The sequence below is a fragment of the Brachyhypopomus gauderio genome, chromosome 2 (genome assembly GCF_052324685.1).
Source record: "Brachyhypopomus gauderio isolate BG-103 chromosome 2, BGAUD_0.2, whole genome shotgun sequence".
Classification (NCBI taxonomy): Eukaryota; Metazoa; Chordata; class Actinopteri; order Gymnotiformes; family Hypopomidae; genus Brachyhypopomus; species Brachyhypopomus gauderio.
In genome coordinates, this window is record NC_135212.1 from 14,349,270 (window position 1) to 14,355,326 (window position 6,057).

Genomic DNA, 6,057 nt, shown 5'->3' on the forward strand with positions numbered 1-6,057 from the left:
TATTTACATATTCACAAAGCGCGCACTCAACAAAAAATAAAACAGTATTAAACAAACTCGTTTTAGTCAGAGTATCGTGATCAATGACTGCAAAGTCATATGGATCTCACATAGCCTTACACTAGCCTGCTCTCCGGGATAGTAAAAACATCCCTTTTAGGCTAGTTGCACCTTGTTATATTTGATCAGCCCCTCCCCAAGAATATTCCATTGACGTAATGGGTAATACATGGACAATGAATATAAAACATTCCAATTTAAATCAATACATATTTAGATAAACATATTTGATTACTTCATAGCATGTCATGACTTCTCTCTCTGCATCTCCTTTTCATTTTACATACGCACATCATTTCCATTTTGTACATTTTATGTATATCTCTCCTCTTCTGCAGAGGTTATACCAGTCCAGGTGAGTAAAAGCCTGAGTCCTGAACATCTTATTCTTTTGGCCCACCAGGTGCAGACTAGTCACAGGTAAGTATAAGCATAATATGTCCATATATTTTAACCTTTATGGGTGATGTGTATGTCTACATCATCACGCTGTCAGCAGTGTCCAGAGCATGAAACAGATACCAGGAGACAGGCCAGTACACCAGGAGACATGGAGGGGGCCGTAGGAGAGCAACAACCCAGCAGCAGGACCACTACCTCCTCCTTTGTGTAAGGAGGAACAGGAGGAGCTGTGCCAGAACCTTGCAAAATGACCTCCAGCAGGCCACTAATATCCATGTTTCTGCTCAAACCATTAGAAACAGACTCCATGTGGGTGGTATGAGGACCCAACGTCCACAAGTGGGGCTTACGCTTACAGCCCAACACCGTGCAGGGCGACTGGCATTTGCCAGAGAACACCAAGATTAGCACCATTGGTGCCCTGTGCTCTTCACGGATGAGAGCAGGTTCACACTGAGCACGTGACAGACATGACAGAATCTGGAGATGCCGTGGAGAATGTGCTGCTGCCTGCAACATCCTCCAGCACGACCGGTTTGAGAGTGGGTGAGTAATTGTGTGGGGAAGCATTTTTTGGAGGGCCACACAGACCTCCATGTGCTAGCCAGAGGTACCCACACTACCATTAGGTACCGAGATCCTCAGACCCTCAGACTCAGATTGTGAGATCATATGCTGGTGAGTGGGCTCTGGGTTTCATTTGATGCATGAAAATGCTGGGCCTCCTGTGGATAATGTGTGTCAGCACTTCCTGCATGATGAAGGCATTGATGCTATGGACTGGCCTGCCCGTTCCCCAGACCTGAATCCAATCAAGCACAGCTGGGACATCATGTCTCGCTCCATCCACCAACGTCACGTTGCACCACAGACTGTCCAGGAGTTGGCGGATGCTTTAGTCCAGGTCTGGGAGGAGATCCCTCAGGAGAACATCTTCCACCTCATCAGGAGCATGCCCAGGAGTTGTAGGGAGGTCATACAGGCACGTGGAGGCCACACACACAACTGAGCCTCATTTTAACTTGTCTTTTGATTTTGAGTATGCTTCCAAATCCAGACCTCCATGGGATGATTTGATTTACATTGATAATTTTTTGTTACTTTGTTCTTAATGAATTCCACTATATAATCTTCATCTTCTTTCGGCAATTCCCATTTAGGGGTAGCCACAGCAGATCAAACTCCTCCATCTGGCCCTGTCCTGAGTGTCCTCCACTGACACACCAACCACTCTCATATCCTCTACCACTGCATCCATAAACCTCCTCTTAGGTCTACCTCTCCTCCTCTTGCCTGGAAGTTCCATCCTCAAGACCCTCCTACCAATATACCTCTCCTACCTCCTCTGTACATGTCCAAACCATCTCAATCTCGCTTCTCTAACTTTATCTCCAAAACATGCTACATGTGCTGATCCTCTAATAAACTCATTTCTGATCCTATCCTTCCTCGTCACTCCAAATGAGAATCTCAACATCTTCATCTCAGACACCTCCATCTCCCTCACCTGTCTCTTTGTCAGTGCCACTGTCTCCAGTCCATACAACATAGCAGCTCTCACTACTGTCCTATAGATCTTTCCTTTCATTCTAGCAGACACCTCTCTATCACAGATCACCCCAGACTCTTTATGCCATCCACACCACCCTGCCTGCACTCTCTTCTTTACCTCTCTTTCACTTCCTCCATTACTCTGTACCCTCAACCCTAAAAGTAGGGTAAACTCGTCAACCTTCACCAAATCAACTCCTTGTAACTGGACCTGTCCACCGTCTGCCCTCTCATTCACACACATGTACTGTTTTACTCCTGCTCACTTTCATTCCCCTGTTCTCCAAAGCATATCTCCATCTTTCCAAGCTCACCTCCACCTGCTCCCTACTCTCACTACAGATCACAATGTCATCAGCAAACATCATAGTCCAAGGGGACTCCTGCCTAACCTCGTCCGTCAGTCTGTCCATGACAATTGCGAACAGGAAGGGACTCAGGGCTGATCCCTGATGTAGTCCTACCCCCACTTTTACCCAGTCTGGCATGTGGTGGTAAATTGGTACACAGTTAAATGTATTTTCAATTACGACTAGGGCGAAGGAATTACATGTACACATTTTTAATGACCTGGCGATAGTTGGAATGTGCAATGTTTAAATATAGTTTATGTTTCATGCACATTCATATGCACATGTTTAAATCAATCATATTCTCATAAGATAAACTATTAACAATGAAGATTAATTGTGTTGCAAATATTCGAAATATATATGGGCATTAAAAAAGTTTATTTCATTAGACGACATTAGCAGCCTATGTCACTTCTGTGGGGAGATGGAAGCACGTGAGTCAACTGCAGAAACTTTGTGGGTAAGTAATAATGTCAGACATATCAAAGAATTGGCGTGATGTTTTATTTTGAACATAAAATGTATGTTTTATGTTCTGATGTAGCCCTACCGCACATCTCACTGCTGTCACACTGTTCGCATACATATCCTGCACTACCCTCACATACTTTTCTGTTACTCCTGACTTCCTCATACAATACCACAACTCCTGTCTCGGTACTCTATCATAAGTACCGAGACAGAACAAACACACAATGTAACTCCTTCTGTCCTTCCCTATACTTCTCCATTCTGACCTTCCAAGATTCTGTTAAATAACCCAGTCAAAAACTCCACTGCTGTCTCTCACAAACATTTCCATGCCTCCACTGGAATATCATCCGGTTCAACTGCCTTACCACACTTCATTCTCCGAATTGCAGCAAGACACTCTCCTCGCCAGACAACACATTTCCATCTTTATCCTTTATCATCCTAACCTGCTGCACATCCTGCCCATCACGGTTTCTCTGTCTGGCCAATCTGTATAGATCCTTTTCCCCTTCCTTAGTGTCCAACTTCTCATACAGCTTGCTATATGCATTCTCTTTAGATTCTGCCACTGCTCTCTTTGCCTTGCGACACATCTCCTTGTACCTCTGTCTACTTTCTTCATCTCGCTGAAAATCCCAATTCTTTTTAGCCAACCGCTTTCCTCTCAAACTTTCCTGAACTTCCTCATTCCACCACCACAACTCATTGTCTATCTTCCTCTGTCCAGAGGTCACACCAAGTACCTTCCTAGCCACATCCCTCACTGCATTTGAAGTCTCATCCCATGTATCCAGAACACCACCACCATTACCCAGTACCTGCCTCACCTCATCCCTGAATTTTACATCACAGTCCTCATCCTTTAACTTCCACCACCTGATCTTAGGTTCCGCTCTCACTCTCTTCCTCTTCTTCACCTCCAAATCCATCCTATGCTGTTTAGCTACACTCTCCCCTGGTAACACCTTGCAATCACTAACCTATTTCATGTTTCGTCTCCTACAGAGGATATAGTTGACCTGTGTGCATCTTCCCCCACTCTTATACGTTACCCTGTACTCTTCCTTTTTCTTAAAGTAAGTGTTAACTACAGCCATCTTTATCCTTTTAGCAAAATCTACCACCATTTGTCCTTCTGTATTCTTTTCTTTAACACCATATCTACCCAACACCTCATCACCACTGTTCCCTCCACCAACATGTCCATTTAAATCTGCTCCAATAACCACTCTCTCTTTTTTAGGAACCTGCAAAACAACTTCATCTAACTCTCTCCAGAATTCTTCTTTCTCCTCCACATCACAACCTACCTGAGGAGCATAAGCACTGATGACATTCATCATCACCCCATCAATCTCTAACTTTACACAGATCACCCTGTCACTTACTCTCTTTACTCCACTAACCTCTTACTAAACTCATGCTTCAGGATTACCCCTACTCCATTTCTCTTTCTGTCTACACCATGATTTAATAGTTTGAAGCCACCACCAATGCTCCTGGCCTTGCTCCCCTTCCACTTGGTCTCCTGTACACACAGTATATCTATCTTCCTCCTCTCCATCGCATCAACTAGCTCTCTCCCTTTACCTGTCATAGAGCCCACATTCAACGTACCAACTCTAACCTCCACCTTCCTGCTCTGCCTCCTCTCCTTCATCCCGTATGGAATTTCTATTTTTGATCTGCATCATTTGATTTGGCGCAGTTTTTACACCGGATGCCCTTCCTGACGCAACCCTCCCTATTTATCCGGGCTTGGGACAGGCACTAAAATACACTGGTGTGTGCACCCTAGTGGCTAGGTTCTATATAACCTCTAGATATAAACAGATAATATGTTTGCCAACTTTATCAGAACTTGAAGTTATGATTCAAAATTTAGAAAGGAGGGGACAAAAAAGTTTGCTTATAGCACAGAATCAGTGAGAAAATTGATGAGGTTGATTGAGGAAAGCACAGAAACAAATAGTAAATACAAGGTTTTGATTACTTCAATATAAGTGGTTAATGAGGATATACTGTGTATGACACCTATTAAACTCCAGCATATGTCAATATACCAACCAGTTTTCCAGATATTTGTACTAAGTGTATGAATGAGCCGGGTCATACACTTTCACTGTTTATGGGAATGTATAACAATACGGTTTTTGGAGAAATGTTGTAAATACCTGTTGGGTGTGTTCATGTGTAAAATTTCATTGAATACCAAACTGTTTGGAATAGACCAGAAAGACTTTTTACAAACACCAAAACAATGCCTGGCACTGGACTTTGAACATCTTCAGGCCAGGAGGGCTGTAGCCAGAGCCGGAGTGGTTAATCGGGAGATTCGGGAGGATTCCCGATGGGCTGGCACATACCAATCTCTAGTTTGGGCCGATTATGAGGGAAAAATTATTTTGGGTCGGATTTGGGCATGAAACTCCCGGGCTGAAAAAGGGGTCCACTCCGGCCACTTGGAAGGTCCTACACTGAGACTGTGGATGAGGGAGCTCTCAAACTATCGGACCAGTGAGGTTGTAAGAGACAAGAGGGTTTTGACAGTCTTTGGGAACCATAAATGATTATGATGACGGATGAATGTTGTAAACCTCAATTAATGTGAATTTTGAAAGAGTATCAACATTGTAGATGTTTTATGTATCTATTTATTTCTCTTTATTATAATTATTATATATTTTTATTATTAGCTTTTTCATTCTATTGATACCAAATGGTAATGTGTGTGGGGTTGTACAAGTCTGATGTAGGCCTATAGTTGTATTGTTGTTTTGTCAATAAAGATACTTTGAAATAAGAAAAAACAAAGTGTCTATAATATTACAATAATACACATGAATAAAAAATGCATATAAATATTGCATGCATCCAAGTGTCAGGTGCGGCATTCAAACCTGGGCCTTTGTGTATGCAGCTAATAGAAACCAATATAATGCAACATTTTAAGGTACATTTTAAGGTACAACAAAGTTGTATTTTATGGGTAGAATCTGGTAGAAGGTGCCTCCAAGTCTCACTTTTTCTCTCATTTTTTCTTTTCCTCCCCCACCCCCCAATCCCCTTCTTTGATGGACTATCCCACATGAGTAGACTGGATAGGCCATAATTCACGAAATTTACTAATTATGTTACATAAATTATTGTGCAACGCTGTTCCCATCATACTGCTTCAGACTGCAGTTGTGACCGAGCTCTTGTTGAGTTATTTTGA